At 45.3% G+C, this 12,133-nt stretch overlaps 1 long non-coding RNA gene across 1 annotated transcript; it reads right to left on the minus strand.

The window, feature by feature from the left end:
• Nucleotides 1–348: 348 nt before the first annotated feature.
• Nucleotides 349–11,171, minus strand: LOC123383901. The gene is made up of 3 exons (XR_006594269.1): nt 9,319–11,171; nt 5,795–5,880; nt 349–5,247 (listed from the first exon to the last, which is right to left on the minus strand). It is a non-coding gene; the product is annotated as an uncharacterized LOC123383901 (long non-coding RNA).
• Between the last annotated feature and the right edge of the window lie 962 nt (nt 11,172–12,133).

Genomic DNA, 12,133 nt, shown 5'->3' on the forward strand with positions numbered 1-12,133 from the left:
TTTCATCTATAGAAGGAGGAAGATAGTGACGTCTGGCATCACCTGAGAGCTAAGAGAAATACAGAACTTCATGCCCGACCACAGACAGAGTCAGAACCTGTATTTCAACAAGATGCCCAGATGTCTTTGCACATTAGAGTTTGAAATCACCATCCTGCACTAGAAAATAGTACACTGCAATGAATTGTTCAGTCAGATACCTAAGATTCCCAGATGAGTGGTTTTATAAGGCCAGACCCATATCACAGGTATAGTTCAACAGCACACGTGCACTTAGAGAGCTACAGTGCTCCTCAGGTGAACACGGCCATGTGAAACCGGAGGATTACTCTGTTGAAAGATGAGGAAATGAGGCTCAGTCATTGCTCTTAGGAGGACTCAAGTCAATGAGGTAACATTAGCAATACAGTTCCGGTAATTCATGAGGGCTGGGAAGGAGCCATCATTTAAGCAGAATAAAGTCTATTGGCATCTGTTCCCACAAAGATTTCATGCCTAATTAGGTCCAACCTAGGAAAGCCAAATCCTGCTCTGGGGAGGCTGGGAGGCCACTGTGTTCTCTCCGGGAACTGACTGCGTCTCACAGGGGCCAGGCAGAACTGCATCTGGGTCTGGTTCTTAGATTCCTAGAATTCTGCTTGCAAGGGAAGCTGCTCCCCAGCCACTCACCAGGTAATTTTGAATAAAGGATCCTGAGTGGCTCAAACCACGTCTGTTCCTTTCCTGCTCTCCCACCCCCACTCTTAGGAGGTTCCCAAAAAGCCGAACTTGACATAGGAACTCCTGTTCAAATGATTTATTGGGGGCATGCTCTTTAGGAGAAGGGGTACATACAGGGTTGCTGATAAAATATAGGATGCCTAGTTTGATTTTAATTTCAGATAACCAGCAGAGAGCTTTAATGCAAGCGTGACCCAAATATTTCATGGGATATACTTAAACTAAAAAGTTATTATTGGAAATTTAAATAGAACTGAGTGTTGTTAATTGCTAGATCTGGAAACATGAAGAGCAACAGAAGCAGGACAGGCAGGGAAGGGAGCTAAGTAAGGAGATGGGCAGACTGAGCTGGAACCTGGCTTTCACCTGAGCCCACAGGGAACCCAGAAGGTACCCAGAAGTAGGACCGTGTTGGGGCAAGGGGTGGCATTCTGTACTCCCATGCGACTCAGCCCCTGGGCATGTGGGTGGGGAGGTACTATTCACGGGCAAGAGGGGAAGTGGATCCCATCTGGCCAAGGGCAATTTTCCAGAGACCAAGCGTGGCTGGGAGTTGCTAACAGCCAATACTCAATCGGAGTGGGGGTACAACAGCATCTGTGATACCCTCCCCTCCACATATCACTCCTTGGCAATCCTCAAGCTCTTGAGAAGTCGGCATCTTGTTGATGGTTTTAAAATAGGGGAGCATCCCTGGATCTTTTAGCCTCATTTCATTGGGGACAGATCCGTACATAGGGCTTTCAGAAAATAGAACAGGAACATACTTTATTCACTAACTGCCAGATCTGCAGCATCAGCATATTATCAGGTCAACTCTGGACATTTCCGAGAGCTGGGCTGAGCACTTTCTTTCTACAGTACTTCTAGAACAGACGTATTGTTCCACCAGAATGGGAAATGGGGGAGGGAGAAAAGCTTCCTCCCTGGGTTCCCGCCTTCCGGGCAGTAAGGATTTGGCAGTCCCTGCTGGAGGTTGGCTTGGCTGGCTTCACTTTCAGAATACAAAATGACAGGATGGCTGTCCCTGGTGAGGGACATAAGCAGCTAAAGCAGCTAAAGAGATTCCTGTGTTTTCGTGTACTTGTCCATTTAAAGCCCAGAAGAAAACTAGAGGTGTAAAAAAAAAAAAAAAAAAAGGTATTCAGGATCAAAGACGTCCCAATTCAGGCTGGGAGGAAGAAGGGGAAGATGTTGCCCATTTATTCAGCAAGGAGGCCATAAGAACTATACTCCCAAACTAGAGGTTCCCAGCTTTCTTCATTGATATTGCTAGTTATCCCTAGCTCTTTGCCAGCTACTAGTAGATCAGTCTTTCCAAGAACGTGGCCCACAAAACACCTCCCTTGTAAGTGAGGTTGTGTGTTTAAGACTTAGAAACTTTGCACACTGCAGCTATTTCTTTGGAGGCTCACAATACCCATTTGTGTTGTAAAGGCTCTGAGAAGTCCTGGAGTACAGAAAGCCAGTTGTTTGCTGAGGCACTGTTTTGCAGAACACCGGTTCTGTCGTTTAAGTGCCACCAGAGCCATCCCCACAGTTCAAGGGAAAGAGTGCAGGAAAGCAAAAGGCAGTTACCTGAGGTAGGGAGGTAGGGGCCCCTCTCCCGGATTTATACCCGTGAGCCTGCGTCAGTTCCTGTCATTTCCCCATTACTGGTTTCTTCTGGATAAGAAATTAAAGGCAGTTAAAGGGCTAACTGGAATCTGGAGGGGTAAAACTGCTATTGTCAGGCCTGTTACCCAGTAGATCCCTCACACCATTCCTCACTTCCTCCTACCTGACATCCACACCTAGAATAAACTCAGGAGAGCAGAGCCCTCAGCAGGTCTTCTCAGAAGCCACCAGACGCCCAGGTTGGGGGCAGGAGCGGGGGAGGGGGAGGAGGCGCGGGTGTGTTTTTGATAACATGAGAAGCATGTCAGAGGTTTGTGCAGGCTCAGGAATTGGAAGAGCATTTGCTCTCCTGCTTTTTGTAAAGAAAAGACTGTTGAGGGGAAAAAAAAGTCTATACCTCATACTGAGGTAAAAGGACAAATGAATCCTGCTCATTCTGACATTTAGGAAAAAAGTCATCTTAGAAGGAAATAATCGCCAGGGTTCTGTTTTGCTGTGTTGAACAGATTTTTATTCTATCGAAGGATAAGGGGTACAGACAGAATGTGCCCACTTTTTCTCCAATTAAAAGAATAGGAGTCATGGGAAAGTTGCCTGTGGGTATTATTTGGGAGGCAATGAGAAGGTCTTTTGTCCCCAATTCATTTCTTAATATAATTTACTGTAACCTTGAATTCCACCATTAGAGATTTAGTCCTTTGAGTTAAGTCAGTGGTTCTCAATTAGGAATGATTCTCACCCTCATTAAGATATATCGGGAAGCCCCCCACTCCCAGAGTCTGATTCAACAGGAACCAGAGAATTACATGCCTAACAAGTTCTGAGAGGATGCTGACGCTGCTGGTTCAGAGACCCCACTTGGAGAACTACTGGTTTAAAGGGCTGAATGAGACAATGCATGTAGATAGTTATTCATGTAATGCCTGGTGTATAGAAGCTTGCCATACTCAGTGATTCTCAAACTTGGCTGCACCTTAGATTTCCTGGGGAGTTCGTGACAATCCCAGTGCTTGGTCCACATCCCAGACCAATTAGATGAGAGTCCCTGGGGGTTCAGGGGCCCCAGACATCATTTTTTTGAGGCTCCCATGTGATCCCAGTGTACAGCCATGGTCTGGATGCAGAGAGAGTCATTTGCAGCACCCAGTCTCTCCTACCTCCTTGACAGCTTGGGGTCTCCCTTATCCCAAAGCACCACCATGTTTAGGTCCTGACCGGTCCCCTCTAATGTCTGCAACTTCTCCTACGCTGGTCCCCCTGCCTCGAGTAATGCTCAGCTCCATGCCTGTCCGCCCTCCACTCTGGCAAGGAGAGCTCCTGTTAATACATGGCACCAACTGCTCTCACTCTCTCCCATGCAAGCCTTCCTACCAGTTTCATGCTTGCTTTCTACGCTTTCCAGCCACACTGACCACTTGTCCTTTTGGACAAATAGCCTCCACACAGGGACTGCTCACACCCTGGATTCCTGCTAACTTGGCCCCAACCCATCAAGACGTCCCTAAAGCTGTGTTCCTCTTCCTAAGGGCTGAGTTATGATAAAGTCTGTTACTATAAATATTAAGAGTCATCATAATTATTGGTTTGTCTTTCCAAATAGATGGGGGGGAGGAGGAAGAAAGAGGGAACCTTCACTGATAACAAGAACCATCATTAATTTATCAAGTGCCCCCCCCTTTTTTTTTTAGCCACGCAGACACAAAAGTTAAAAAAATGGCCCCTGCTCCAAGGAATTTACATCTCCTTGATCAGAGAGCCTCCTAAAGTGTTAAGTCTAACCCAACTAAAAATCTGGACTAATAGTTTGATAAAGAGATTTCCGTTATAGAGCTATTTGTTTGAAAATCCTTACGAAAGGAATCAAAATTAAAGCACATTTTGCTATACACTTACCATATGGCCCAACCAAAACAGGACAAGTAATACAGGTAAAGAAATACAAAACCGACCAAATTATACCAATACCTGTATGTATGTGAGTAGTTGGGATCAGGACTACCCCACCACTCCCAAAAATGGTTATCTATACCCACAGGCATCCCAACCCATCCTTGAGGTTGGAAATGCAGGAAAAGACTCCTCCATTCCCACATGCCACCACTGAGAGACCGCTGCTGCCTAACCCTCCAGCCACATTTGAAACAGGTGGCCATACGCTGTCCCTGACCTCTGCTTCCTTTCTCTCCTGGCCCTCTCCCTCCACACCCCCTCCCAGGGACAGCTGCCCTAGCCACATAACCTCCAAGCCCCTGCAGTTCACCCAAGCAGATGCATTTCCTCTCCTTCCCCTGCCCCACCTATCCTTCCTACAGAGATTCATGCCTTCCGCAGGATTCCTGTGGGGCCATCCATTTTCTGTGTTTGTGTTTGGGGTGGGGGGGCGGCAGGAATAAAGGAAGAGCTTTATTATTTGAGCCTCGACCTTTATAAGGTCATCTGTTATCCTGAAGGCTGGAGTAAAGGAGAGGGTCCAAATGATCTGGTCACTGAATGGGCTCTGTGCCTCAGACAGTGGGAATCAGAGTGTTTGAACAAGAGGACCCCACCCCACTCTCTTCCTCATCCCTATGATGTGGCACCAAACCCTTCTTTTGAAATATTAATTTCAATCTTGAAATGGAAATCCAGTGGAGAATTTTAAATAAAATGCTTAGCTCTAAGAAAAGGAGAAGGTGGGAACCAGGGCTCATGGGAAGTCTCCCATGCTTCATAGGAGCATCATGACAGATGATAATCCCAACAGCCCCCTGAGAGGAAGCCACAGCTGGCTGCTGCCCACCAGGGTAGACGCAGTGACAGAGACATAGGAAGATCTGAACCACTGGGCCTTAACTCTAACGTCCCAAGCACATGGTCTTCAGCCTGTTGTCCGCTGAGCCGGCACATGCAAAGGTGGTAGTTCATCAGGATCTAAGAGAAAAGCCAGGAAGGTTTCACATTTTGCCATGGACACACCCCCAAATGGATTGCAGAGTTAAGTCAGTAAGAAAATGTCTAGCAGTTGCAAAGACTGGGGTCCGCGTAACCTCAGATATGGTTTCTCATTCAGTGAATATACTGCTGTTTTTTTCTACCCAAGGCTTTTACTGAGAACAATCACAGAGCAGTCAACAGCGACACCTGCCTTTCAGAACAGATTCAAACCAGGTAAAGAGAAACCAGAACCTTACCCTCAGTACTGGTGAATGTGACCTTAATGGGAAATAGAGTCTTTGGAGATAATCAGATTAATAAGATCATTAGTATGAGCCCTAGTCCAATAGGATTAATGTTCTTGTGAAGAGGGGAAATTTGCCCACAGAATATCACATAAAGATGAAGATTTTTGTGACTTTTTCCACAGAGATCAGGGGGATGCATTTTCAAGCTAAGAAATGCCAAATTGGCAACGAACCACCACAAACCAAGAGGAAGGCAGGAACAGGTTCTTCCAAGAACAAACCAACCCTGCTGTCACCTTGATGTCAGGCTTCTCATCTGGAGACTGTGAGACAAGTTTCTGTTGTTCTGTCATCCAGTTTGGGGGACTCTGTTTTGGCAGCCCTAGAAAACAAATATAGGCCCTATTATAATTTGAGAGTCTGCTTCCATCGTAGCCTCAACTGGATGAAGCATCTGTGATAAAATCCAAGAACTCACATGGGCTCTACTCCCCCTTACCAGTGGTCAGACTAAAGCTCAAAGATGCCCAGCAATTTATCCCGTTTCCTTATCTAAAAAAATGGAACCCAGTTGCCACTAACCTCCTCAGGGCTCATATGCATCCTTGATGGGTTCATGCATGTGAACATGGCCTATAAATTGCAAAGGGTGATAATTATAGTTATCCCAAGGAGTATTACTTTTCCTTCAACTGCCCCAGGCATGAACAGACTGGCCGGCCCTGAGCAGAATGAGGCTCTTGGTGTACCCCCACAACCACCTTGTTCCAGGCCTTGGGAGGTTGATCTGTAGGGAACAGGTCAGTGGCTCCCTTTTCTTTTGCTATTAGTTGGGATTGGCCAAAGGGAGACACCTGCAGATGATCGGGTGGCATGAGAACAGAGATGTCAAGGCTTCTATCCCCCGGCACCCTCCCTATTGGGTTATCAGGAGTTGACTATCATCTATAGAAGGTTTAAGTTGGTAGCTTAAATATCCCTTTACAGTTACTCTCTCAGGGTTCCAGAAATTCTGCCCTCTCCTTGTCCCTTCAGGCTTAGGAAGCAACAGGTGCCTACAAGGGCTACCTCCAGCACCTTGTACTACACATGACCAATTTGCTTTACCTCCACATACACCTGGGCAAATAACCCCTCTAGTAAAGGGTCCTCAGAGTATCCTGTTGGAGTGTGCCATCCCGGCATGCCAGGACTGATTCAGTAATTATATGTTTAGAAAGTATATTTTTATAGTATCAAATCATCACCTTGTACACCCTAAACTGAGATGTTTTATGCCAATTATATCTAAATAAAACTAAAAAAAATGGACACAATTTGTAGTTCCTCCTGTGAAGAGGTACAGTTTATTTCTCCACCCTGATTCTGGCCTCGGCCATCTTCTTTGACTGTTGGGATAGTAACAAATGTGACGGGAACAGAAGCGAAAATGATTGTACATCTGTGTCTTGCCCTTCTCTTGCGACTCTGTAGTAGCCTTTGGGCCACCATGCAAAGACACCTGGACTGGCTTCCTGGAGGGTGAGACAACGTAAAGACAGGCCCCAGCCATCTCCAGCATCCCAGCTGAGGCACCAGACACCCCACTCTAGACCATTAGGCACCAGTGAAGCTGCTCAGACCAGAAGAAAGGTACCAGCAGCCCCACACAATTGTGAGCAAATAAAATGATGTGGTTTTTTTTTAATTAACAGTTTTGCTTTTTAAAGCTTAGTTATTTTGGGGCGCCTGGGTGGCTCAGTTGGTTAAGCCTCCAACTTCAGCTCAGGTGATGATCTCATGGTCTGTGAGTTCAAGCCCCGCGTCGGGCTCTGTGCTGACAGCTCAGAGCCTGGAGCCTGTTTCAGATTCTGTGTCTCCCTCTCTCTGACCCTCCCCCATTCGTGCTCTGTCTCTCTCTGTCTCAAAAATAAATAAACGTTAAAAAAAAAAGCTTAGTTATTTTGAGGGAGAGACAGGGAGAAAGAGAGGGAGAGAGAGAGAATCTCAAGCAGGCTCCACACGGTCAGCACAGAGCCCGGTGTGGGGCTCAAACCCACAAACCGCAAGATCATGACCTGAGCCAAAGTGAAGAGTCAGATGCTTAACCAATTGAGCCACCCAGGTGCCCCTAAAATGATAGTTTTCTTACGTCATTTTCTTTTGTGGTGGTTTGTTACACTTCTAAGGTTAACTGAAATAGTAACTATAGAGATCGTAGGGTCCACTGACTTTCTAATGGAACTAGGATGTGTGCAGAAGGAGAATGAGAAATTGAAGGCCATGAATATCCAACTGAGACTAGAACTTGGGAAGTCAGCAGCCTCTTGGGCAACGTTGAAGGAATCCTGCATCGCCTGGAACCCCAGGCAGATGTGACAAGGACAACACCTGGTAGTCAGGGCTGCAAAATTGCAACAGCAAATGCATATTCAAACCCACCAGGTTTCTCCAACTAAGACAGTTTCAAAATGTAGTTCCCATACCAGCAGCAACCACGTCAGCTGAGTACTTGTTAGAAATGCAAATTCTTGGGCTCCACCAAAGGCCTAGTGAATCAGACACTGGGATGGAGCCCAGCAGCTGTGTTTTATCAGGTCCTCCAGGTGATTCCGAGGCAGGCTACAGACAGATAGCCTGAGAACCACTGCATGAGCGTAAGGCTCTGGTGGAAAAGGAGTGGGGCTCTGAGGGACATCTGGACAGACACAAATGAAGCTGAGAATTTGGGACACCCCCCCCCCCCATTCCTCTTAAACCTGCTTTGTCCTCAGAGGCTGTCCCTCTCCCATGGAGCAAACTACCTACACCTTTCTAAAACCTTTCCATGATTATCCGGATGTGCCTCCAGTCCCATAAGAAGAATCAGATCCCAGCATCGCCCAGATAAACACTAGAGCTACTCTGATCTGACTAATTTGTGTGGCAGGAGTCCAGGGAGCATATGGAAGAGCTCCCACTAAGGGTGACAGACCACAGAGGAGGATATAGAGGGGGTGTAAGAGAATCCACTAGAATGGGCTTGATGGAGCCAATTGGTAACTTTTCAAGCCTTGGGGTACTTGTTAAACATGGCCCTTATTAAAACAAATTGGGGGCACCTGGGTGGCTCAGTGGGTTAAGCGTTTGACTTTGGCTCAGGTCATGATCTCGCGGTTTGTGGGTCTGAGCCCCTCATTGGGCTCTGTGCTGACAGCTCAGAGCCTGGAGCCTGCTTTGGATTCTAGCGTCTCCCTCTCTGCTCCTCCCCACTTGTGCTCTGTCTCTGTGCCTCAAAAATAAATAAACATTTTTTAAAAATTTAAAAAAACCCTGAAATCACATAAACTTACACTTAGGTATACTAAAAATAAAGCTGATACTCAGAACTCATCACTCCTACGTATCCTCACTACATTTTACTGTTATCTAGGCTTATGAGGTTATTTGCCTATACCATATCTGCATAGTGGAAATACTATAACATGGTGGCCCACTCTGCATCTCTCCCCAGAGCTGTCTTCAGTACTAACATGTTTATAGCTTGAAGAGAGCAATGGTGAGAATATCGACAACTCAGAGATGAGCAAACACTGGAAGCCAGGCTTTCCCCCGGCCCCGGACTGATGAGGAAACCTTTACCAGCACATCACTCACTCTCTAAGGCTTGATAAGCCTCAATTTATTTTCATGGGTATACCCTTCTCAGATTTGGGTTCCAACATGCTGGCTGTAGAACCTAGCAGTGACATTCAGTTGGAACTTGGATTCAGTGGGAGCTACAGTCAATTCCTGTTGCTGCGGTGACAAGTTATCACACACTTAGTGGCTTAAAACAACCTAAACAAATGCAAGGAATTACCTGGAAGTTTGGGAGGTCAGAAGTCCAAAATGCGCCTCACAAGGCTAAAATCAAGGTGTTGACAGAACTGCGTTCCTTTCAGGAAGCTCTAGGGGAGAATCTGTTTTCTTTCTGCTTCTAGATGCCCAGCAGTTCTAGGCTTGCGACTCTTTCTTCTGTCTTCAAAGCCCCAGTGACCACCTAACCCTTCTCCAGCCACAATTCTTCTCACATTGACTTTTCTCCTTCCCTTTTCTCTATTTAAGGACTCTTGTGATTACACGGGGAGCACCTGGATGACCTAAGATCCTCTCCTTAAGCTTAGGCGTTTAGTACCTTAATTCCAATGGTAACTATTCTGCCTTCCACAGTAGTCTACAGTCAGAATGAATCACCAAAAGCTTCCTGCAGAGGCTCAGAGGGATAGGAAGATCAGAACGAATCCTCCCTATGTACCCTGCTTGGGACTTGCTCCCCTCCAGTCTTAATCCACTCTAGACCTGGGAATACTCTCCAAACACAGTGACAAGTGTATTGGGGATGGGACAACTGCACAGCTCGTTGAATAGCTCTGTGGTGGCTCTTCTCTGCAGGCAGGAGCCCAGGTGGAACCGCCAATCTGACAAGGTGGGCATGATTGCTACAAGAAGCCAGCCACAAGGGCAGAATGGTACAGCAGGGATTTGTGGCAATGACTAATTGATCATGGTGTCCTTAGAAACGAAATTGATAGATAGCCTACGAAAATGCAGTTTGACATATATAAGAAAAAAAATGTGGATTTATTGGCAGAAACCTAACTCAAATTATCCTAGGGGGATGCATGACCTCTTCTTTAGTTCAGAGCCCCAGAGCTCCAGAACAAATGTATAATGCAGCCATAAAGTATAATTAGAATTTTCTTCCAAAGCTTTCCCAGGGCAAACTGTGGCCATTTACCCTGGTAACCGGGGCTGGAGAAGGAAATATACAAACCTCCCAGGAGTTATTAGATACTGGCTCTGAACTGACATGAAACACCCGGAGACCTGAAATATCGCCATGGGCCACCACTCAGATGGGAGCTCACAGAGGTCAAGTGATGGATGGTGTCCTGGTACAAGTACTTCTCACGGTGTGTCCAACGTGGACACCAACTGTGGTTATCTCCTCCATCCCAGGGTGCATAGAAGGAATAGGTAAACTTGGCAACTGGCAGAACGTTTACATTGTCTCCCTGACCTATGGAGTAAAGGCCACTGTGGCTGGAAGTGTCACACAGAGTCAGTCCCCTAGAACTGACCCCTCTGCATCCCTGGGAACTGCCAAGATTAGTGCTGAGATCAATGGCCTGACAGTGCAGGGGTGGTGATTTCTACTGAATCTCATCATGCTTGATGGGAGCAAGTTCCAGATGGCTCATGGAGAATAACTGTGTTTTCACTAATTAGGTACTTTTGGATTTTTAATATGAATTTTTCATTCTGTACCTCAGGGAAAGAAAAATTTTTCAAAGGAAGACCTAAAACCCAGAATCCCTAAAGACAAAGATCAATCAATTCGATTACATAAAGGTTAAAATTTTCTGTATGAAAGAATTAAGTGAAAAGATAACTAAGAAAAAAAAAGATATTCGTATAACAAATAAAGGACTCATTTACTTAACATAGAAAGAACACTTGCAAATTAGTTAGGAAAACCTACAATCTAATAGAAAATTAGGAAAGAAGACTAAATAGAAAAAGAAATCCAAATGGATCATAATTATATAAATGGAATTACTACAATAAGAAACCACTCTTCCTTGCCTTTGCATATTGGCAGAACATTTTAAAGTTTAACAACAGGGGCACCTGGGTGGCTCAGTTGGTTAAGCACCAGACTTTGGCTCAGGTCATGATCTCATGGTTCGTGAGCTTGAGCCCCACATCAGGTTCTCTGCTGTCAGCTCAGAGCCTGCTTTGGATCCTCTCCCCCCCTCTCTTTCTGCCTCCCCCCAGTGTTCTCTCTCTTTCTCTCTCAAAAATAAAGATTAAGAAAAATAAAAAGAGCAACAATCTTTCCTAATTTTTAGAGTTTGTTTTCACAGTTATCTATCAAAACTGCTGACCTGTAACGTTAAAACCATGTATTTGTTATTGGAAACTGAACGTAAATGCTTATTTTAGAGGTCTGTGTTTGTTTTCTTGCAAACTATGTTTGCATAACAGATTTAACTGCTTATCAACCAGAGACACTGCACTACTAACTATGACCTCATGGGTCTTGTAATAATAAACAAACCCACACGAAAACCGTGAAGTATCTTTTGGAGTTAAGAACATCTTTATTTTGGCTTTTCTGCTCTCACTGGTTTGTGGAAGTAAAACAATCTTTAAGTGGTGTTAATATCAGATCTATTATTTAAAACACAGTTCAAAATATTTTATCTTTTCCAATTAGCTAAATAAATTATGGCACAACAAAAGAATAGAAAAAGGAATCTTCAACCCCCGTGGTTCCTGAACCTGAGCAAAGAGGGCTTGTTAAACACTCCTCAACAAGCCCCAGCCAGCCATTTCTGATTCCATTGGCCTTGATAGGGCCTAAGAATGTGCATTTCTAAAGTTCTTTGATGATGCTGGCATAGCTGGCCTGGGGGACCAACCACCCTTAGAGAACCATTACTTTAAAGGCATGAAGTAGCTCTCTAGACATACAGAAAGGTTACTTCCCCAGGACACAATAAATTAAAAGAACAAACAAAAGACTGATCGGTATGTCATCTTTGCTTACGTAGACAAAATACACTATCCAGGCTTGGGAAATGGCTGGAAGGAAATATGAAGTTGGAGGTGGTTTCTTTAGGACAGTGGGC

Source organism: Felis catus, chromosome A2 (assembly GCF_018350175.1).
Source record: "Felis catus isolate Fca126 chromosome A2, F.catus_Fca126_mat1.0, whole genome shotgun sequence".
Taxonomy (NCBI): Eukaryota; Metazoa; Chordata; class Mammalia; order Carnivora; family Felidae; genus Felis; species Felis catus.